A 23,618-nucleotide genomic window follows, 5' to 3' on the forward strand; every position below is an offset into this window, starting at 1 on the left:
ATCAGTGTACTGGCTGGTTTTGTGTCAGTTTGACTCAAGCTGGAGTTATCACAGAGAAAGGAGCCTCAGTTGAGGAAATGCCTCTATGAGATCCAGCTGTAAGGCATTTTCTTAACTAGTGATCTAGAGGGAGGGCCCATTGTGGGCGGTGCCATCCCTGGGCTGGTAGACCTGGGTTCTATAAGAAAACAGGCTGAGCAAGCCAGGGGAAGCAAGCCAGTAAGTAACATCCCTCCATGGCCTCTGCATCAGCTCCTGCTTCCTGACCTGCTTGAGTTCCAGTCCTGACTTCCTTTGGTGATGAACAGCATGTGGAAGTGGAAGCTGAATAAACTTCTTCCTCCCCTAACTTGCTTCTTGGTCATGATGTTTGTGCAGGAATAGAAACCCTGACTAAGATAATCAGAATAGACTTGTATTAGCGTTGCTATGATGAAATACCTAAGGCAACTTATTTATCAAGGAAAAAGGTTTTGGGGGGTCTGCAAGGAGGGTGAAGGCAATTATTTCGGAAGGCTGATAGCCCAAGTACAATCCTCAGACTCCATTTAAAGGTGAAAGAAGAAAACTGACTCTATAAAGTCATCCTTTGGTCTTCACACAGCAGTTACTGCACACAAGACATGCACAGTCACCATACCCCACTATACAAAACATCGATTCTTTTTAGCTTATAGTTGGTGGTTCTAGTCTAAGATCAACTGGCTTCATAATTTTGGGCAAGGTTTAAAATCAAGACAGGATCATGTGGCAGAGTAAATGTGCTCAGTCTACAGCCAGGAATCAAATTGAAGAAAAGGAAAAGGCTGAGCCATCACAATCCTTTTCCTGGACACAACCTCCATGACCTGAGGACCTCTCCCTAGGCTGCATGTCTTAAAGGCTTTCCCAGCCCCAGACAGCACCACCCTTTGGGGTCATTCAGCCTCCCAGCTATGGTGAGTTTCTTCTGGACCAAGGGAGAAAGAGCACCCTGTGAGTGCTCAGAGCTTGGGTACTATTTAGGAGACACTGAGCCAACCTGGTGGGATCAGTTACCCTTGGCAACAACAATCCATCCTATTGTTACTTGGCCTCACTGTATAAGCCAGGTCATATTGCATCCTAGCTCCTTTGCAATTACATGGATCCACCACTTTACAAACTACAGACAGGATAACCTCTGTTCCATTCTTGGATCAGCCTGTGAAGGAAACAACGTAGCACAGTCTCCATGTCCCAGATGGCAACATTAGCGCTCTTCAGCTCCTCTGTCCCTTATGGTCTTAGTACAAATTAAGATGTGTCCTGTAAGAATAAAATATACAAAGAATGAAAACTGCCTCATTCATCTTCTATTGATAACATGTTGAGATGATAATGTTTTAGTTCTACTGAGTCAACTAAAATACATTCTTTAAAAATTATTATTATTAGCCAAGCAGTCCTAATTCCAGCAATTAGGAGACAAAGCCATGTGGATCTCCAAGTTTGAGACCAACCTTGTTTATAGAATAAGTTCCAAGACAGCCAGGGTTACACAGAAAAACCCAGTCTCAAAACAATAATAATAATAATAATTGTTATTATTATTATTATTTTATCATCACTGGCATTACTTTTTATTACTGGTGTGTGTGTGTGTGTGTGTGTGTGTGTGTGTGTGTGTGTGTGTGTGTAAGTGCACACATAAACATGTCAGGGCACATCTGCAAAGGTCAGATGACACCGTGGGGGAGTGAATTTTCTCTTTCTACCTGTTGAGGCATGGCCTCTGTTGGTTCTGCCAAACCACTTACTCGAGGCTACACAGGGAGTTCAAAGTCAGCCTGGAATACATAATACCCTGTATCTAAACAAACAAACAAGCAAACAAATGCATATGCCCTGATTAAAATATATTACTTGTTCTTGGCACACCTTTTAGACCAACCTCACAGCCCCACAACATGTTAAACATACATCTGCCTCTGAGTTACATGCTTAACCCCTCGTTTGTTTTCTATCTTAAAAAGCAAACATTTCTTTATTTTGTATTTGTATTTTATTTATTTACTTGGGCAGAAATGCAGGTGTGCCACAACCTGTGTGAAGATCAGAGGGTAGTGAGCTCTCTTTCCCCATCCTGTGGCTCCCAGGGCTCCAGTACAGTTTTCCAAGCTTGGAGGCAAGGGCCTTTCGTCCTTTTTTAAAATTTATTTTATTGTTTATTTCATGTGCATGTGTGCAGGCACACACTGGAAGATCAGAAGACACTGTGTGAGAGTTGGTTCTCTTTTCCCACCATGTGGTCTCTGGGAATGGAACAAAGGCCCTCATGTTCAGTAAGACCTGTTGAGACATCTTGCTGGCCCCTTGTTTGTTTGTTTGTTTTTTAATTATTAAAGATTTAAATGTGCGTCATGCAGTATTGGTGGGAATGTTTCAAGAGTTTCTCTGTGTGGCCCTGGCTGACCTGGGACTCATTCTGTAGACCAGGCTGGCCTTGAACTCAGAGATCCATCTAAGCCTCCCAAGTGCTGGGATTAAAGGTACGTACCACAACTGCCCAGTGAGATTTTAAATTTTCTTGAAACTGTATATCCTTTTACCTATATGTGAAGAAATTTTCTCCTAAGGAAATAATCAACAATGCAGACAGGATTTTTTTTTTTTTTTTTAAGACAGGATATCACTGTATAGCTATGGGTAGCGTGGAACTCGCCATGTGGGTCAGGATGGCCTTGAACTCAGAAATCTGCCTCCTGAGCACTAGAATCAAAGATGTGCACCTTTATGCCTGTCATGGGTGGAGATTTTTGTACAAAAAGGTATGGTATTGTTTATAATAGTGAAATATACCTAGCAATTAGAGTAATGTTCAAATAAATTTTTACAAACCAATTTGATCATGCTAAATGTAAAAATTGTGTTTAAGATCTTAAATAACAAAGGTTAATGTGCTTTTTATAATGTCCAGTGGGAAAAGCACCCAGGAAAGTGTATTTCATGTTATGCAATGAATGGCATGGGACACACGTAGATTTGCACAAAAAAGTAAAAATGCAAAAATATGCTGCTAAATGTTTTTCTTTGTATGAGATTATACACAATATACACTTTCTTTACTATCTTCTGTTTTCTACTGTTCTTAATTTAGCATGCATTACTTTTATAATGAGAAAATTAATATTGTACAAAACTTAAACTCTCGGATACAATAAAAATAAACAAAACAAACAAAGCACATGCATGTATGATACAGAAAAAATGATGAATACAGAAGAAAGATGGGCTATAAATATAAAAATCCCCAGTCTCAATAGTAATCAGGGAAATTAAAATAACAAAGAGATTTTTTTACTGATATACCAGTTTAGCTGAGAGAGAGAATATGCAATGTCAAAGAAGTAATGAAACGGAGATGTCTCCAGTGCTTTGGGGAGGACAGTCAGGCGACTGTGAAACCGTTAAGTGTTAGGTACACTTTCCACCATTTGGTAATTCAGCTTTTAGGTCTGAGCTCGCACGCTCAAGAGGCCTGTATTAGCGTGCTTAGGAGAAGCCTTGCTTATTGCGTTTAATATCAAAATATTGGAAACAAGCCAAATGTCCATCAGTGAATTCATGCTGTGGAGTATTAGGTAACAGATACGAGAATGGAATAGAACTGTATTTTCTGCCATAAAGTGAGAGAGAGGAATAGTCAGACCAGCGCGGCAGGATGGTCAAATTATAGAAAAAAGTCTCAGTCTATGTGTGTGTGTGCTTATATATGTGGATTGGGAAATTTTCACCTCACAGGTCTCTGAGGGACTGGAGTGGAAGGGGGCGGCAGGGGATTTATCCCGTGGATTCTTTGTTATTAAGAGTTTAAACTTGGGGCTCAGTGGTTAATAATAGCACTTGCCACCAAGCCTTGTGACATGATGACCCAGAGCACACACACACACACACACACACACACACACACACACACACACACACACACACATGTTAATAAAAAAGAAAAAAGTAAAGTTAAAAAGAGTTCAAACTAAGAGGAGGCTCGGGTGCTTACTGCGTGTGGTGGTTTTGAAAGTGGCCCCCATTAGCTCACAAGGCGTGGTACTATTAGGAGGTGACTTTTTATTGGAGGAGGTGTGGCCTTGTTGGAGGAAGTGTGTCTCAGTCTCTTCCTGCCTTCTGATCCAGATGCAGAACTCTCAGCTCCTTTTCCAGCGCCATGTCTGCCTGGGGTGCCACCCTGCTTCCCACCATGATGATAACGAACTGAACCTCTGAAACTGTAAACCAGCCCCGATTAAATGGTTTCCCTTATAAGAGTTGCCTTGGTCATGATGTCTCTTCACAGCAATAAAACCCTAAGATACTGTGTAACTTTGAGTAAGTTGCTAAACTCTTCCAAATCTCTGTTTTCTCATCTATTAAACAGAGCTAACTCTGCATACCTCATTAGGTTGTTGAGAAGATCTGCAGTAGTTATGCAAAGAAATCCCTTCACTCTGAGTCCAGCACACAGTAGGCCTTCAAATGCTACTTCTCTTGTTACGGCGATACATAACTCCACACATAAAGACTCTTGTTAACAGCTGTGCAAAATAATAAATAATGCATGTAAAAGAATAGACACATAGCCAGACAGTGGTGGTGCACACTTTTAATTTCAGCACTTGGGAGGCAGAGGCAGGCAGATCTCTGAGTTCAAGGCCAGCCTGTTCTTCAGAGATTGTTCCAGGACAGCCAGGGCTACACAGAAACTCTGTCTAGAAAACCAAATCAAAACAAAAAGATCTGACATGTAAATTGGCAAGTGAGTCCAACAGGAAGGAAACAGCAGGGGTGGGTGCCTACTGAAGGGCTCCTACAGCCCTGAATATGGCCCCCTGCCCCCTGCAGTCACCTTGCTTCAAGGGCAGAATCTCCACTAGCTGCTTGTGTGAGTTGTCTGCCCCTCAGCAGCAGGCTGGTTGGTGAGACCTGACTCTGTAGCAGTGTTTCAGGTAGAGTGCCTGGCACAGAGAAAGCATGAACTAGGACTTCTAGGCCTGGTGGCTCACACTTATAAGCCCAGAACTCCAGAGGATAAGACAGGCAGATTTCGGTGAGTTCCAGGAGACCCTATCAAAAAAGAAAAAAAAAAAAGGAAATAAGACAGACAGAGTGAGAGAGAGAGAGGAGAGAAGATGAGAGGAGGAGAGAAATGGAGGGAGAAGGAGGGAGGGAGGGAGGGAGGAAAGAAGGGATGAAGAGGGGATGATTAATATTGCTAATCAGTAGTGGTCCCTTCTCCTGCAACCACTCTAAACCCTCTGAAGCATCTGGTCTCCTTTAAGTGGGTTCCACTCTCCTCAAAGGCAGCAGCTATGCCCTCTGTGACCAATGAGAGTCCCTCCCCAGGGCCTAGCACAGGGTAATTGCCACACTGCATCACCGCTTGCTTACAACACACAAAGCCCTGGGTTTGATCCCCAGCACCAGGTGTGGTAGAGCATAGTTATAATCCCAGCACGCAGAAGGGGGAGGCAGAAGACTCAGGAGATCATGGGCATCCTAGGAAACACATGAAGTTTGAGGCTAACCTGTAATACATGCGACCCTGTCCAAAGAAGAAAAAAAAAAAGGAAAAGAGAGAGAGGAAGAGAAGAAGAAGGAGGAGGAAGAAGGAGGAGGAAGAGGAGAAGGAGGAGGAGAAGAAGGAGAGGGAGAAGGAGAAGAAGAGTTTTTGAATGTCATGACCTTGAATCCAAATTTTGGCTCTTACTCCTCAATTGATCTCAGGCTGGGATATCATCTACTGAGACCTCTGAGCCTTAGCTTCCTCACTAGTATGACAATCTGATAGCACTTAGGAACCTCATAAGGACATTGACAAGATTAAACAACAAGGCAGCAGGTGGGAACACCAGACTCCAGTGATCCTGGATGCCTCCCCCTGCTGGCTCAGCAGAGATGGTAATGGAAAATGCCCACTGAGTCTCGCCATGAAACCTATGTCAGGTGCTGCCCTCAGACTCTTTCCTACATGTTCCACATTTTTATCCTTTATAATCATGTTTGTTTCTTTCCCCCATGTAATTAGCCATAGTTCACAGATGGGGAAACTGAGTCTGAAAGCAGGAAAGGAACTCTCCTAAGGTCATAGAGCAGAAAATGGCAAAGCAAGGACATGAGGCCAGGCTTGTTTTATTCTTGGATACAAGCTGTTCATTGTTCTTGGAGCAGCATGAAGGTCCCTCTCCCTCTCCCCTCACCCCCATGTGTATGTGTGTGCACATGCTTTATGAAGGCCCCAGTATCATCTATGAGCAACGTGCATAGGTCTGCAAGGCCTCAGATTTCCACCTTCACACACACACACACACACACACACACTTAATTTTGTTAAATGAAGGGAAAAGAGGGTCATTTCACAGCAGTCCTGGGCAGACCCAAGGCCCTAAACCTGTGCAGGATCCTGGTTCAGTGTGTATAACCCTTGTCCTGTCTCTATGTACTTGGTGATAGGATGCTTGTGTAAGGCCCTGGGTTCAATCCCCAGCATCACACAAGTGCATACACATATGGACACAAGTTTTAAAACATGCACACACACTATGTCTTCGTCATCAAAAAGCAATAAAAATATTTCTACTTTTCTGTACTAGTAAGGATTTCTGTCCTTAAAACACACATACATATGCACATACATACAGAACCATACAAAACAAAACTAAAATCTCCAAAGGGATTCACCATTTAGACGCCTAGGTCAGTGAGAAGACACACCTGTGCTGCCCTCCTGGGACCACCAGATGGCAGGGTGGGGGCAGGAGGCCAGACTTGGAGCTCATTCAGGCCCAGTGATCACCCAGTGGTACACGGAGCACCCTGTCTCCTCCTAGGCTTTCCATGAGAGGTAGTTTGATGGATTTTCTTTCTTTCTTTTTCTTCCTTCCTTCCTTCCTTTCTTTTTTCTCTTTCTTTCCTTCCATCGTTCTTTTCTTTCTTTCTCCCCCCCCCTTCTTTCTCTTTTTACCCAGCTCTAGGTAAAGACCATTGACAGAGAAGGGAAATCGGAGCCAGCGAGACCCAGTCACCATTCCCCTCACTGCTGCCAGAAACTGTGCTTTGTGAGTGGGCCAGGGGTCTCCCTGAGGATGCGATGTGTGGGAGCCGGAACAAGACCAGATCACATGTGCACCTGCCCACAAAGCTGCACACTCATGATGCTTGTGCCCACTGGGGATGCAGGAAAAAAAAAAACATTGGCCCGAGCTCCTCCCCAGGTGACCATGTGGGTTTTCTCCTCCAGCCCCAAACCCTGAGCTCCTTCTCAGACAATAAGAAGAGGTCAGATGATGAAGCTGCAGCTAGCCATGGAACGCCTCCTGCCCAGGTGTGTCACCGGGGATGCATGGCATGGGATGCTGGAGCCAGAGAGAAAGACCACACTGTTCCTTTCTTACCTAATCAAACCCCCCAGCACTGACAGAGGTGAACTAGGGGCGGAGGGCTCTGCCTCACCATTATCTCTGCTCTTGTGGTACCTTCTGCTCCCCCTTCCCTCCATCCCTTCCTCCCCCGCCCTCCTCTCCATCCCAGCTTTGCTCCTGCCTATGAAAAATCAGCAAATAAAAAGTTACATTAACCCCACCCTGACCTCACTGACATAATACACTGCAGGCTGATGCGCTGCCTTCGGAGGCTCACTGAGAACCTGTCAGTCTCCAATGTCCCGAGCACAGCCTGGGGAGTATTTACCGGATAATTAATATATTAAATGCATGAAAAATAGTTACACAGACTTACCCCCCCCTCCCCACCCTGAGAAGGGGGTGGAATGCAAAAAAAAAAAAAAAAAAAAAAAAAAGACAGATTCGGGCTGTATACCATCAATATAAAAGCATCCCCCGAATAGCCATCATAAAAACTGTTCATAATTTTATAGCTTCATTCCTGTTGGAGCACCATAAAGACAAGTCATATTTTTTACACTCAGGATGCCCCATAAAAAAAAAAAAAAAAAAAAAAAAAAAGATGGAGCTAGAAAACGAGAAGTTGGCAGGAGGTGCTTTCACTCTCACCTGAGGGTTTGTGACAAGGAGGAGACCCCCACGTCTGTCCTACATGACCCCTTCCAGCCACCTTTATCTTGGCCCAGCTGTGAATTCTGATGAGTCCATCAGAATAATTATTAATTGGACGATTTTACTACTTTGTATTTGGCTTTTTTTTCCCCCTCTGATTCCATGGCTGTCTTTTATGAGGATGGAGGTGGGGGTAGAGTGGGGTGGGGTATGCCTCTGTCAGACCCTTCATTCCTTCCTTTTCTTTGGGGAGGCTGGGGTGTGAGAAGTGGCACAGGAAACAGCTGGGTACTCGGCTGAGTCTGTTAGGGCTCTGTTTGTTACAAAGTATCCGAGGCCCTGAGCGGGTCTTTTATGGCAGATGTTAAAGGCTCCAGACTAAGCGATTGAGGAGCACAGAGAATAGGCTATGAGAATAGGCTATGTGGCCTAGCCCCTGATCTCCCCGGTTTAAGTTGAGGTCAGATGCATGCAGGGTACTCAGACCAGAGAGGAGGCATTTAAAATCAAGCACAGGCCCAGGCCTGGCCAGCCCAGGAGGTGAGCAGGACAGCTGGAACACAAAGGGTGTCCCTTTTCTGCTCGGCCTTGAGTGGCTTCCAAAAACATAAATAGTAAAATGACCCAATTCCTGCCGTATACACTTGCACACACCTTCAGAGACCTGTCTTTTTCCCTCTGACCCCACCCAAGAGGAAGCGATGATCAGCTGGACCCTGGACCGGAGGAAGCAGTGAGGACAGAATTCCCCCTCTGAGGGAAACCATGGGGACACAGCCACTCAAGGGAGCTACGCAGTCGCTTCGCCTCTGGTGAGGAGCTGCGGACGCATGGGGGAGACAGACACTCACAGAGAGATGGGGCGAGAGCCCCATCTGCCCTGCAAAGGAAAGCTGCCTGAAGAACCGAACAGAGTGTGTCGTTGTCCATGGTACTGAAATGGAGATTTCCAGGCTCTTAGGTGAACAACGCTGGACAGTCCTGTGCCCAGCCTCCCTGGATGTGCCATCTCGCTTAGATGGACTTAGGCTGATAAACTGAGAAGACAGAGTCTTGGAGCCTCCTCTGGGTTTCTGCATTTTCCTACCTTTGCTTGCTCTGCCTTCCTGCAGAGGTAGCAGGTATCCCCAGAAAGGCACCCCATTTCCTTAATAAGACAAAAACGATGAGAAGAGCTCTCCTCCGCTCATACAAGATCTCTCTGATGGCAAAGGACCTGTCACCCCAGCAGTGTGGGGGCTCCCTGGGGGCATTCTGGTTTTCCCATTAGAAAAGTCCTCCTCATGACACCATACAGAAATGTTGACAAAGAACTTTCTGTCCTCCACCCAACTTGGGTTTGATTATGCCAATCTTGCCCCATATCTAATGCTACCCTAGAACACACTAATGTTCTAGAACAGAGCCAGCAGCTCCTTTGCCAGACTGAGGTTTCCTCCCATACAGGGGCTCAGCTTCCCCAAGCAGAGAAGATACCCTTCACCTTGATGAGAAACAGGGTTTTCCCATCAGGCTAGAACACCTACCAACCCAGAGCTTGGGCCTCTTTCATAAGTTCTGGACCCTGGTTAAAGGTATTATTATGGTTTCTCCAGAAGATGGGAGCAGGCAGAAGTTTAAAAAAAATAAAACAATCCCTAAACAGGAGTGTGGGGGCCTTTGAAGACTGGAAACTTCACAGCTCAGGCTTCCCTGAGGCAAGAGCTGTGTGTGTATCCTTTGTGTATCTGTGAAACAGGGAGACATACTCAGTTCCTGCTACAGTTGAGTCTGACTGCACCATCTGTGAACTGGACAAAGGGGAGCGGCATTATCAGCCCCTGCCAGTGCCAGCCACAAACCTTCATATGTATTATCCCATGGCCCCAGCACCATTTCACAAGGCAGAGATCCTTATCCCCTCTTTGCACGTGAGACTGGCCCTGCTGAGACATGACACTCAGGTCTCCTGCTCCAAATCCCTCAGCCTGGCCCCGGCCTCTCCTGCCTCTTCACCCCTCTTGTCTCACTGTACCGATCCATTTCTATGAAAAGCAGCCACATGGACCATCTCAGGTCACAATCATATGCTTCAATCAAAGAAACAGCCATGCCAGAGGAGGCTCTCCCCAACCTTGGACACAGGCGAGCAGGACAAGCCTACCAGGGTCAGTGCACCCTTTCTACCCAGGTGGTAGATCTGTGATTCTGTGTGCCTAAAAGAGGGAGGGGGAACACAGAAAGGGAGGGTCACTGGGGAAATCAGATTTGTTTATTACATTTTCTCTTTTGGTTTCGTTTTTGTTAAATGAAACTCTAAACCCTCCTTTTTTCTCTTTTCATTCCCAATTCAGTAGTATCTCATAATGGCAGGGGTGAAGACATCACTGGTGTGTGTGTGTGTGTGTGTGTGTGTGTGTGTGTGTGTGTGTATTAAAAAACAGGTCCACAGCCTCTTTTTAAACCAGAACTAAAATTGGGGAGGGGAATAAATATCCTCCTCCCCCAAAAGGAAAAGCATCAACTAATTTGAAAAATATTTAAGAAACTCTGGGTCGTCATCCACTCGCCTCTCCCTGCTCCATAATTACACTGCAGTGCCTGATATTTTCATGGGACATTAAACCAGGAGTCAGGTGATGGGTTCCTTCCGTCTACGCCTATCCGTTAGCCGCCAGGCCCCCGCGGACCTTGACATTATTAATAGTCCTATTCATTAAGTATTACTCTTGTAGAATGAGTAGCATAATATTGGCCTGAAGATAGGAGCAGGCAGAAGGAATAAGTCAAATTAATTTTCCGGAGCAAACGCCCCGGTTCTGTAAATGACATTCTGTACTGTTAGCATTTTAAATGTGGCACAAATGGCAGGAGACACAATTTGAAAGCAAAATACTAGAAGACATGGCTCAGGGTGGAACGTGGCAGCGGGAAAATCTAAGAGCGCCAGAGACCTGGGGGTGGGAGGGTCTGGCCTGCGTGGTGACAGGGAGAGGAGGGTTTTTTTTTTTTTTTTTTTTTTTTTTTTTTAATGGCCATTTATTTTAAATGCAGCTGAGGGAGGAGGAAGGTAGGCAGTGTAGGCAGAGCGTGTGACATTGTGAGTGTGTGGAGGGGTGTTTGCTGGGACGGAGAGGAGGGATCAATCACACAGCTCCCCCTATCCGGGAATGAGCTCCCGGATGGAGCTAAGGGCTTCCTGCCTGTGACTCACTCAGTAGGATGTTTTCCTCTGCAGTGTCTCTGGCCATGTGGAACGCTAACTCCTGCCTTTTATATTCAACATGAGGTTTGGTCTTCAAGGTATATGAGGACACTCGCTCACTCCCCCTCTACCCAACATCACTGGTCAGTTCTGAGACAAATGTGACATTAGATTCTAGATTATGGAGTACGTACGTGGTGGAGTAAAACCTGCACTCTCTGGGGTCCAGTGGTTCAATGGGGTTTGTGATTTGGGAAGGAGGAATATAAAAGGGGATGAATTGTTCAAGCCAGAGATGCTTTCCCACTACATGCATTAAGGGCCACTTGCTAGGGGTATTGGCTTTTATTGGATTGGAAGATTGGAGTGGGTGGGGCCAAGAGGACTATTGAACAGAAAACTTGGGAACAGTGTTACCTGCAGAAAGGCCAGACAGCCCTCTGTGTTAGGCACCTTAAAAGCTAGATTTGAGAGATGGTGCCTTCCCTAAAGAACATCCTTTGCCTCATTCCCTCCAAGACACATGGGCAGGTGCTTGCCAGGAGCAGGGAAGAGCAAGCCCATGCCTCAAATGGTCCTGCATCCCAGTCAGTGACTGAACAAACAAACCAGCAGCATTGTCAGAAATCACACTGCTTCAACAAAGCCAGGTCGTTGTAAAAAGGCAAATGTCCACTCAAATGAACATGCTGACCACACCTCCACTATTCCCAGAAGCAAGCCAGAAGCAGGGCTCTTTTCCATTCCATATTCACCTGCCAGAGACATTGCTGCTATAGTACCCATCAGCACATAAGTAGGTGCCCTGGAATGTGCCAGGCATCTTGAAGAATAGGCAGGAGACTCATCTCAGCACCACTGTGGAACTAAGTGTCTATATAATCAAGTATCTGTCCTTCAGGATGTCTCTCTGTCCCTTCCCCACCTTGAGGAGGGTACTATCTGAACTTACCTATGATCTGTCCAGGACCTGAAGCCAATCAGGCAGGACCTGAGCTAGATCCTAGAAGCCACCCTTAAAGCACATGACTTTGGTAGCAGATATAAATACAAAAGGAACTTCAGCAATATCGTCTATGATAGGGAGAGATTTTAAGACAGCAGATCAACATCAGCTATCACTTCCGTAACAATTATGGTTTGCCAGCTCCTGTTCTAAGTACATTTACACATGTTAACTCATCCTATCTTTCCAGCAACCTTCGGAGCCGGTGCAGTTATTACCCACCTTTTACAAGAGAGAAAATGGAAGCACACAGGGGTTAATTATTTTGCCCAAAGTTATATAGATAATAAGTAGCCAGTCTAGGATTTAAGTCCGAGAGCCTGGCTTCCGAGCCTACTCTCTTTAAAAGCTTATTTGATGATGCCACAACCAGCTAGAGCCCAGGCCGCACAGGGCCAGAGAGATGGTCTGGAAGCTTCTGGGGATCAGAAAACTACAGACATTGGCATCTGAGTCAAGGATTAAACAAACTGTTTTCCCCAAGTTCAAGGGAGGAGATGCTGTCATAAGTTAGCCTTGTTCATTCTTAGCCTTGGGGTAAATGGCAACTGGGCCCAGACATTGACCCTTAGTCACTAGTTGCCTGGGGGTAGGGAAGGGTGTGGTGGGAAGAATGTTAGGTTGGGAGTTGAGATCCTGGTTGCTCACTTTGGATCTCAGAGGATGTATGGCCTCTCTGAGTCTCATTTTGTTGTTACTGGTTTTGTTTTGTTTGGTTTGGTTTGGTTTTTTCTGAGACAGAGTTTTTCTGTGTAACCCTGGCTGTCCTGGAACTCACTCTATAGACTGGTTTGTCCTTGAACTAAGAGATCTGCCTGCCTCTGCCTCCCTCAGGATGAGATTAAAGGCATGGGCCACTACTACCCTGCTGAGTCTCCACTCTTCACCTGTGAAATAAGGACTTTGAGTCAGAAGTGTAAGGTATTTTCCAATCTGACACTGTATTGAAGTGATTGTCAACTTGCAGGGTACACTGGAACCACCTTTGAGTAGCTAAAACAAAACAAAACAACCAAACCAAAACAGAAACACTAGCTCTTTGGCTGGACCAATGGAACCAAAACCCCCTAGGGGTATAACCCAAACACCAGCATTTAATAATCCTCCCCAGGTGCCCCACAGACCTGAGGCTATACTCTCTGCATAATCCAATCAAAGATCTTAAAACCCAGTAATCGTGGCTAAATAAGAAGTGGAGGACATATTTACACAGGGACTTTTTTAGTATGACTAAGATTCCCAGAGAATCCCTCATGTAGACAGAAAAGCATGTTCTCAAAATTGACTGCCTAGAATCAAATCACATGTGTGGACCAGTCTCCAAGTTGGCAACTACGCAGAGCCTTTTGGGACCAGAGGTGTAAATGACCTAGCATCTCAGGCCCCTTTACATTCAACATCCCTCCCTCATTTTGAAAGTGTCTTCTCCCATAAATTTCTCCAGATGCATTGGGCTTCTTATCTCCCTAGGAAGCAAGCTTCGTTTGGTGCACCTCTCCCTTCCATACTAGAAGAGAAACCCTATGTTCTCTTACAAAACTGAATAAATACATTTAGCACCGCCCCCACCCTTTTTTTCCCAATTTAGTATTGTTTAATATGCATTTAATCAGGCCATTCGGTATTACAGCGGCTATGTAGCGTGACTCCCCCCGTGGGTATGGGGGGGCGTTATAGGCCATTAGGCTAAAGTAATATGTATGAGCAGTCACTTTTCCCCAGGGTGCAGTAACTATTTTTGCTCCCCAGTTGTCCCCATTAAATCATTAAACCTCATGACTATACTTTCTGAACTCTACCATGATCTTTAAAAAGCCAAGCATTAAAGGGCAGCTGTCACCCTCCACCGCCCAGGCCTCCAAGGCTTTATGTATTCAGAGCATTAAGTCCTTGTCAGTCTATACATCATGAGGGGTGGAGTTACAGCCCACAAGGAGTTGGCACTGGATCAGTCCCCAGGGGAGGACTGAAGGAGTGAGCTGATGTCCCGGAATGAGGCAAGAAACCTGGGATCTGTCCACAGTGCTGAAGACTTGCCTACCCAACTCATGTCCTTTGTGTTTTAGCCTATTCGGTCTCAAATGGCAATTGTTTGATAATCAGTTCCTTAAAGTCCTCCCCCTCCTTCCCTACCCCCTCTTATTCTAAAGTAGGTATGACAGCTACAGGAACTATAGATATTGTTATTGTTTGGGTGGTGTGTGTGTGTGTGTGTGTGTGTGTGTGTGTGTGTGTGTGTGTGACTCAAATCAAGCATAGGTAGGGCCTTAGACATTCTAGATAATGCTGCACCACTAAGATCCCCGGGCCCAAGATCTGTGGATTCGAGGGTTAGGATTCAGAAAGCTGCTAGCCAGCACAATTTGAACAAGTCTGATAATCAGTTTCTTTGTTAATCAGCACCGAAACCACTGATCATACAATAATGTTTGGGTTCAGCGATGCTGTGTGTAAGTTGTTTTCAAACTGTGAACACTGCACATACATTGATATGGATTGCTGTGTTGTTAATAAGTGTTAGTGGTGTTGACTTTGCTCCTGTTATTAAGTATTTACTGTATTCTGACAATGCTCCTTATTTTTGTTGCTGACAGGTGTTACAAAAATATACCATCCATAGGGTATCTCCCTACACAGGGATGCAAACATGGACAACCATCAGGAGAAAATAGAGGTGGTGTGCTTTCATCTGGCTCCAACTTATTATCTCTTATGCATTAAGTCAAATGGACTCTTGAGTCCTTTCTCTCAAGACTCAGTCCTAACCTTATAGCCCCACCGGTCAGTTCCATCTCCAGCCTCAGTGCCTCACCAACCTCACACACAGGTGCTTTTCTCACTATGCATCTGTAACCCGCCTCACCGGCAGAGAGCTGGGCAGGAAAGGGTTAACATCTCTGCAACCTCCACCAGGGTCCTCCTCAGGAAACAATGGAGCCATCAGTCTATATTTGACCTTTGCCCCTACCGCGTTTATGACTTATTCCTCTCCTCCACTGCCTGCTGTGATTCAGCCTTCAATCTCCCACTCCTTGCCAGAGCAAAGCTGGCCCTCCCGCTCTGTGCCCTCCCCATGCCCTCCCCTATGCCTTCCCCAGTCTCCGTGGCTTCCCTCCTTCCCCTTCCTCCCTCACGTCTCCTGCAGTCCTTTCTGCCTATCCACTGTGATCTTCTGCTTCCCTTCCCTTTCCATTCTTATCCTGCTCTTCACCCCAGCGTTCACTTCCTCCTCTCCTTCATTACTTGCCTCAGCTGCCTTCTGCTGTCTTTACCACACTGAACCCAGGCTGGCCAGATTTGGGTTTAGAGCACTTGAGACATCAGAACTGTTCTTCCTCTCTCTCTCTCTCTCTCTCTCTCTCTCTCTCTCTCTCTCTCTCTCTCTCTCTCTCGGAATGTGAACCCCAGAGAGTGGGATAAGGTTACCCAGACCGAAGTAGAAAGAACTCAACAAGAACTTCTGTGTGAGGAAGCAGGAGGTGAGCATACAACACCAGAAGTAACCGATCCTCTTTGAACTTTTCCACCCCCTGGAGCACAGGATTCCAGACAGCGCGCCTTGGCCTGGCTTGTAAAATCATTGGAAAAGTCAGTACAAAGAGAGAGAGCCAGATGTGGTGGCACACTCCTTTAATCCCAGCACTCTGGAGGCAGGAGCAGGTGAATGTCTGCATTTTAAGACAGCCTGGTCTACAGAGCGAGTTCCAGGATAGACAGGGCTACACAGAGAAAGCCTGTTTTGAAAAGCCATAGGGAGAAAGAAAGTAAAAAAAAAAAAAAAAAAAAGAAAAAAATAAGGACTGTGAAAGAGTACCATACACCATAGAGCCATCTTTAATTATGGGGTGGGGTACTATCTTTTCTAGGGTTTCATTTGCCCCCACTCCCAGCAGGATGGAGGAACAGCCTCCCCACACAACATTAAGCATCTTCCAATATCCAAAACACAGCAATGGCCTCTCCACTCTACCACTGTCCTATAGATGGAGAGATTGGTCCGCCCCACTCACCTTATAGATCTGCCCCCTGGAGAGAAGTCACTGCCCAAGGCTGCAGTGTTAGCAGCGCAGCCAGAACTTCCACCTTAAGTTTGCAGCCTCCAACTCCGGTGTTCTTTTGACCACAACATGGAGGGTGCCCATCCCTTTCTCCCTCCCTCAGGCTAATCCTCCACTGGCATTCTGAAGGGACAGACTCAATGAATAAATGACCCTCCCTACCTCACCACACAGAGCTGGGCCTGGGGGCAGGGCTGTGTCGTGGATGGTGAACCGAAACCTGGTCCTCTCCTCTCAGGGATTCAGGGGGCCATTGAATGGCCACTGAGTGAGCTCTGGTCCCTAGCATGAGTGTCTCTCCTAAGGAAGGGGTCTGTCTGCTACACCCCCCCCAACACACGCACACTGCTCAGCCCCTGCCCCCAGCCTGTGACAGCAGCCTCTGTAATGAATGACTCTGCAGTGGGGCCTAGCAAAAGGACAGGAGGGCATGAGACAAATCATAGCTGCCAGGCGCTAATCTTCCCCTGGGAAAGTCACCTCCACCCCCCTCATCCATCACTGGGCACTAGGCTGCCATTATACACCCCCCAACATACACCCAAGACAATCACCAGCCCTTCAGATGCATGTGAGAGGCACAGAGAGACAGGCTTGGTGTATATGCTGAAACACATAGGCACACATGCCACCAAGCAGCCAATATACAAAAGACCATCGGTGCCCCAACAGAGGACCCATCTCAGCTCTGAGTGCTGGAGAAACCACCCAAAAGAAATCCTCGGAGCCACACACATTTGTTTAAGTGCCTAAGAAAAGTTTTTTGACAATCTATTTCAAGTCCAGAGATAGAATGCTGAAAATCATGATGGTCAGTGCAGGATGCCACCCGGGAGGAGTCTATAGCTCCCCCAGGGGAATCGAAAGGGATGGGCAGAGCAAGGGACAGGAACCTCAGAGAAGAGGGATCTGGACAGTCAAGGAGAGCTTCAGGGATGACTTCATGCTGAGAATCTTGAAGGATGGGTGACATTTGGAGAGGTGGAAAGACACTGGCCCAGGAGCAGGGAACAAGCAGTTCAGCAGCAGATCATGGAAGGCACAGTACTCAGAGGATGTAGAGCAATGACTTGTGCAAGAAAAAAAGGAACAACATGTTTAAAATGCCAGTTGTCCCCATATTCCCACCCTCCCTCCCTGTGGTTCTGCCCCTTTGGTGAATTGCAAAACTGGAGAGGCTGCAAAGGCAGAGACCTGATCCCATACATAACTGTACGTCCTGCGCACAGTCACCCTTCTGGTAGGCACTCACTGAATACTGTTTAGAGAGAGAAAGGAGTCCACATGGCCACCCACTAGGACACGGGACCCATGAACTATACAGAGTGTCTCACCCCTGAGATCATAACTGAGAGAAGGGGTTTATACCTAGTAGATGTTCAACAAGCATTTGTGGAACCAATGGCTGGACCAATGATCTCATTTAATATAGATGTCACGCTGTACCACAGGCATAAATATTTACTACCAATGCCACTCACTTCACAGAAGAGAAAACTTAGCCTTGGGGAGATTGGGTAACTTGCCTGCTAGCCATGCAGTTAAGCAGAGGGCCTATGATCCAAGTCCCACTGTGCCACTAAAGTGCATGTTCCCTGCCAGCCATGCTGAGGAACAACAGCCCCGGTGTGTGGCTTTTGGATCTCTGCAGGCACCGCTATGCTTCAAGGAGGCATAATTTGAACCCCCTCTCTTAGAATCTGCATAATCATGAGCTATCATCCCAGGTGCTGATATATCTGTCTCTACGGTTATACACAGCCAGCCCACTGTAAGACATCCACGTACAAGCTCAGACACCTGATTCCTAAGTAGATAAATCCAGGAAGAGAGAGAGACACAGAGAGACACAGAGACAGAGACAGAATTCTGGGCACCTGTCACATAACTAAGAGAGAGAGAAGGTGAGAGGGAAGGAGGGTCCCAGTGCTTGTGGGTCTCATTCTGATACCAGCCACTTCGTGGCCGGAAGAAGAAAGATTACTGCACCCATTTCAAGGGGCTACTTGCTGAATCCCTGGTTATGCCGGAACCAGTGCAAGCACCAAGTAACCAGCTACATGCCAAGTCCTCACTCCCACAGCCCTTGTGATTTTCTTTCTGTTGTTGTTTGTTTGAGACAAGGTCTCTCTGTGCAGTCCTGCCTGTCCTGGAATTCACTCTGTAGACCAGGCTGGTCTCAAACTCGGAGGTCCGCCTGTCTCTGCCTCCCAAGTGCTGGTATCAAAGGTGACACATGTGTCTTAATGAGGAGTAATGGGATTTAAACAAGTGAATGGACAAGCAGGTAAAGACCTTGCTGAGGTCAAATGTTACCGTTCAATGCAGATGTGGAGGCTTGAGGGCCCCTCAGCTAAACACTCACACACTTCCTACCTGGTTCCTCAGCCCCGGAGCAGGGAAGAAAACACAGAAATGAATTGATGGAGGAATGCATTCAGTATGTGCCTACTGTGCTATCCTGGAAGCTATCCAGGTGGAAAGAGTTTCAGAGAAACAAAGTGAATTAAAAATCATTGCCCCCCAGCCACCCATCTGAGTTGGCTCTGCAAAGCCTTGGCACAAATGCTCAGACAAAAAAAAAAAAACACCTCAGCCAGCAGGGAGTCCTGGGCTGGAAGTGGGTGAGGAGCATGCGCTAAGCAAAGAGAGTCTAGCAGGGGCTCAAGAGCCAGATTGTCTAGGTTCAAAGTCTAAGCCCCGCTGATGACAGTCACCAGAGTAAATCAGTATCACAATGGTACCCACATCTCACGGCTATGGAGAGGATGGGATACATCCACACTTGAGTGGTACCTCTCACTGATGGACAGTAAGCAGTGCAAAAATGATGTCAGCACTTAGGACTGACGCAGGAGTCAGGATATTCTTCGGATGCAGCTGGAAAGGTGGGGTGGAGAGAGAAACGGAAAGGGAAGCAAGCATGAAGTTACAAGGTTTCTGCTCAACTTCCCACAAAGCTTAATAGATTTCTAAAAGGCTTATTATCACCACCTATGAGTTCTTTTAAAGGATCTAATTATAAAACACCGAACTAGCTAATTAGGTTTCCCGAGCTTGCCTTGACACAGGTGCAAACAGGCTCTCTGAATGGTGGCCGTGGCAGAGCCGGGGAGCCAGCTCCCAATCAGTGGGGGTGGAACCTACCAGTGGCCACACAATTAGGCCTGTAATTATAGACCTCCTCCTGGCCCTGCCACTGCAGATGGTGCTCCCTGGGACCTCTCTCACGGATGGAGGGGTTGCAGAAGGACCCAGAGAACAGGGGCTTGCTTGGCTTCTCATGGGTCCCCGTGGACTTGGACCTAGGATCACAGCAAGTGGGTGTCCCCAAGTCCAGCTCAGGAAGATCTTCATGTACCATGTCTGTCCAATCTGGTACCCATATGTAACCCAACACAAAATTGTGTGATCTCGTGGATCAACGAGATGGCTCAGCTGGTAAAGGTTCTTACGGCCAAGCCTGGAGACCTGAGTGGCTCAGTTGGTAAAGGTTCTTACGGCCAAGCCTGGGGACCAGAGTTCAGTCCCCAGAAACCACACGGTGGAAGGAGAGAACCAACATGTTTTCCTGTGACCTCACACATACACACCCACACACAAACACATAAGATGAACAGTAATTTAAGAACAACAAACTCACTATATATATATATATATATATATTTGGTGGCTTCATTGTGCAACATTGTGTTACAAAGTCAGAAAGTTGCATGCATCTGCAAACAGAAGTAAGTGCAAAGACTCAGGCCTTCAGCTGCAGAGAGTTAGGCATGATCTAACCCAATGCTGTAGGGATAGCCATGTGGAGGCATCAATGTATCAAAGCTGGCTGGGCCCCCATCCCCAGGGGACAGAGTATCCCCAGTGTCACAGGAGTCCTAAGTAAAGGTGACTTCTAAAGTGCATTGTCCAGTTCAATAGCACTAACATCACTGAAAACTTGCTAGAAATCAAATTATGGAATACCGCCAAGGAAGAACCAAGAACACCTGTGTCCTGACAGCCTACCAGGTGACTCTGAGGCAACTCCAGGCTGGAGGATCCCAGAAGGAAATCATCAACTGGCTGCCACTGGAGCTGAAGCTAAAGCTAGCTAAAGGCTGTGCTCAAGGACCTGTTTCTTAAATTAAACTAAATGCTGGCCATTGAAGGGGCACCCCTTTCTATATAATTAATGTTCCTTTTGTTAAAAGAGGAAGGACAACAATGGACAGCCAGTGGTACCCACTACATGCCTCTTCCTCAATCCTCCATCATTTTTGCAAAGCCCAAGGTCCTTCTCTGGGCCCCACACCAAAAGCCTTACCCCACTTTTCACATGGTGGTCCCTCCACAGACTGAGGCACTGGCTTCCCCAAGGGCCACTATGACTGTCATAGTTGCCTGCTGGCTATGTCCCCATCCCTCAACTCCTCCGCAGTCGAACTAGTCTCATGTCAAAGCCAAGTCTTGCAAGAAATAACCATTGCAATATTGGGGCCTGGAAGGCTGCATTAGTGACTTGTCTCCCCACTATAAAAGCCAGGCAAAGGTCGCTTAAGGGAGGAAGGGCTTATTTTGGCTCACGGCTCAAGGAGGATGTCATGACAGCAGGAACTAGAGGGAGCTGACCGACCACATTATAGTCTCAACCAGGAAGCAGAAAGCAAAGAATACCCGAGTATCGGCTCTGTCTCCTGTCTTCGTTCTGCTTGCTAAGTAAGATGGGTCTCCTCACCTCTATTAACCTCATCGAGAAGATCTCAGACCTGCCTGGAAATGTGCTGTTCTAAACCCCACCAATGAGCCCACCATTCCTCCCAAGGAATTCCTTCTGGAGTTGAACTGAAGCCAGGGTGGGAATCCAACCTGTTTTCTAGGTCCTTCCCTAACAGCCCAGCTTGTCCCCTTACACATCACTCTCGATGCCGTATGTCCCTAGACTGATATTCACCATGCTTCTTCGTGGCTATGGCCTCCCAGTCAGGCCGCCAGTGCTGGGGAGAAAGCTACAGAATTTTTTTAACATATCTTTTAAGTCAAGTCACAGCCTCAGAACTGGCACCCACGTAATCGGAGCCCCCACAATCCACAGCATGAGCAGTCAGTCTCCTTTTACTTTGGCAACAGGAGAGGTCTCACCTCTTAGAAGCCCTCTTCCATATAATGTACACATACGTAAGTGGTTTTTGTGGGGAAAACGGGGAAGCTATTCTGTAAAAATGGAAACTTACTCCTTATGTCTGCCTAGGGCTTGTTGGCTATAGAGTCACCAGGAGTAAACTCTCAGAATGTAAGACGTATATGGAGCCTCTCATATGAGCCTGTAAAACCACAGTGCTTTGCTCTTGCTTAGACCACCAAGGAGACCAGGACTAGGTTTTGCATCTAATCACAAGTACATTCACCACCAGAGCTTTGTCTTTATTATTACTTTTTAAAACTTATTTTCCTGACTCTACACCAGGGTTAGAGACAAGGAGAGGTCCAAGCCATCTTGGTCTCTATGGATGCTAAGGGTCTGGGGGAAGGAAGGGAGTATACAGAAAACTGCCCCCTACTGCCAGAGAACCCCAGTCTGAAGTGGCCAGACACCAAGACATACTGGAGGAAGGACCCTGAGACACTGACAGTCCATGAAGGAGGGACCCTGGAGAAGGAAGAGACACACAGACCTAATCAGAAGCCCCAGCTGGTCACCTTCCCTAGTCAGCTGCACTTTCAGGGGTCTCCAGGGGTCTCCTGGGGTCTCCTGGCCTTTGCTTCAGACTTGAGTCCTATGTAACGGACAACCAGGCCATCTAAGGATTGAGTGTCTGGAAATGTATTTTTAGGCCACAATTCAGGGCCAAGGCTCCCCTGTCACTCTCCTTGAGTAAGCACAACTGAGAATTTTTGGTTGTGTAATTTGGGACAAATCACGTCCCCTCTCTGGGCCTTGGTTTTCTTGTGCATAAAATTGGAATGGGTAGGGTTGTACCAAACCCTCTGAGAGCCTGTTCTGAAGAACCTAGTGGTTTGTGAGAGCTTCCTAGAAAGCCATTCTGGAAGTAGACGAGTGCTTAAGGATCAGGATCCCAATGTGCAATCATCTCCATGGGCACCAGACAGATATATTAACTGGCAAGGAGTCCGACTGGCTTTAAAAGGTCCACGGATCTCTCTCTCTCTCTCTCTCTCTCTCTCTCTCTCTCTCTCTCTCTCTCCTCTCTCTCTCTCTCTCTCTCTCTCTCTCTCTCTCTCTCTCTCTCTCTCACTCTGTAGACCAGGCTAGCCTCCTCAAACTCACAGAGATCCACCTACTTCTGCCTCCCAAGGGCTGGGAGTAAAAGTATGTACCACCACTGCTCAGCCTTGTGCCCCCTCTCTTTCATAAGATGGGGGAAAAAAAGAAAAGTAGCTTTAATGGACCATGTTTAATACACTGCAGGTAAACTCCTAGCTCATCTGCGGAGGCACAGAAGGTGGTGCAGGCATAGCCCCCCAGAAGTTGGTTTTTCTGTCTCCTGTGGCCAACCTACCCCTGAGGGTCTGAATGGCTCCCTGGTCTTTGAGGTTAACCAAATGGTCTTCCAGTACACAAAGAGCTTAACCTTGGCTGGCCAAGGAGATGTGGAGAGCCCAGCCACCACCTTACAGTCACTGGCCCTGGATCTGATGCTCTGTGATTGTGTCTGCAAATCTGTGAAAATTTCACACAATTTCCTGCACAGCAGTGGGCTTCATAATGCTGGGAGCCAAGCCGGCCCAGTAATTGGGGCTGGAGTGGGGCAGAGTCCAAAGCAATTAATCCAGCCTCCTTCCTTGTTTGCGCCAGGATAAGCCTGTCGGGGTGGAGAATAATTGGAAATGAGCGGCCTCCGTCCCCAACTCCAAATTAATATTTTCCTGTCCTGATTTAATTCCACCCGGGAACAGTGACACAGAGACACGCCGTGTCAAACGCTAAGTAATCTGCCACAAGCCACCTGAGGAAGGACAGGACTTTTTCTTCTCTCTTTCTCTCTATTTCCTTTTTTTTTTTTCAACTGGGGGTGGAGCCAAGCAGGACAAGGTATCAGCTAACAAGACAGAGAGCCTTAGAAGCAAAAGAAATTCCCGAGGACATCTATAATCTAACCTCCCTCCCAACTGGGGTGGGGAGGTGTCATCAAGGATTTGGGAAGGCAGATAGCCCAGAATTCAAATTCTGACTTAACATTTAAAACATCATACAACCTCAATTTTGTCATCTGTAAAATGGAGAGACTGGTACCTACTCCCACATACAATGACACTAGCATTAACTATGAAGTGAAGTGTAGTGGTACACACCTGTAATCCCAGGCAGGGGAAACACTGCAGGTTAGAGGTCAGCCTGC

The sequence above is a fragment of the Micromys minutus genome, assembly GCF_963924665.1.
Source record: "Micromys minutus genome assembly, chromosome: 10".
NCBI lineage: Eukaryota > Metazoa > Chordata > Mammalia > Rodentia > Muridae > Micromys > Micromys minutus.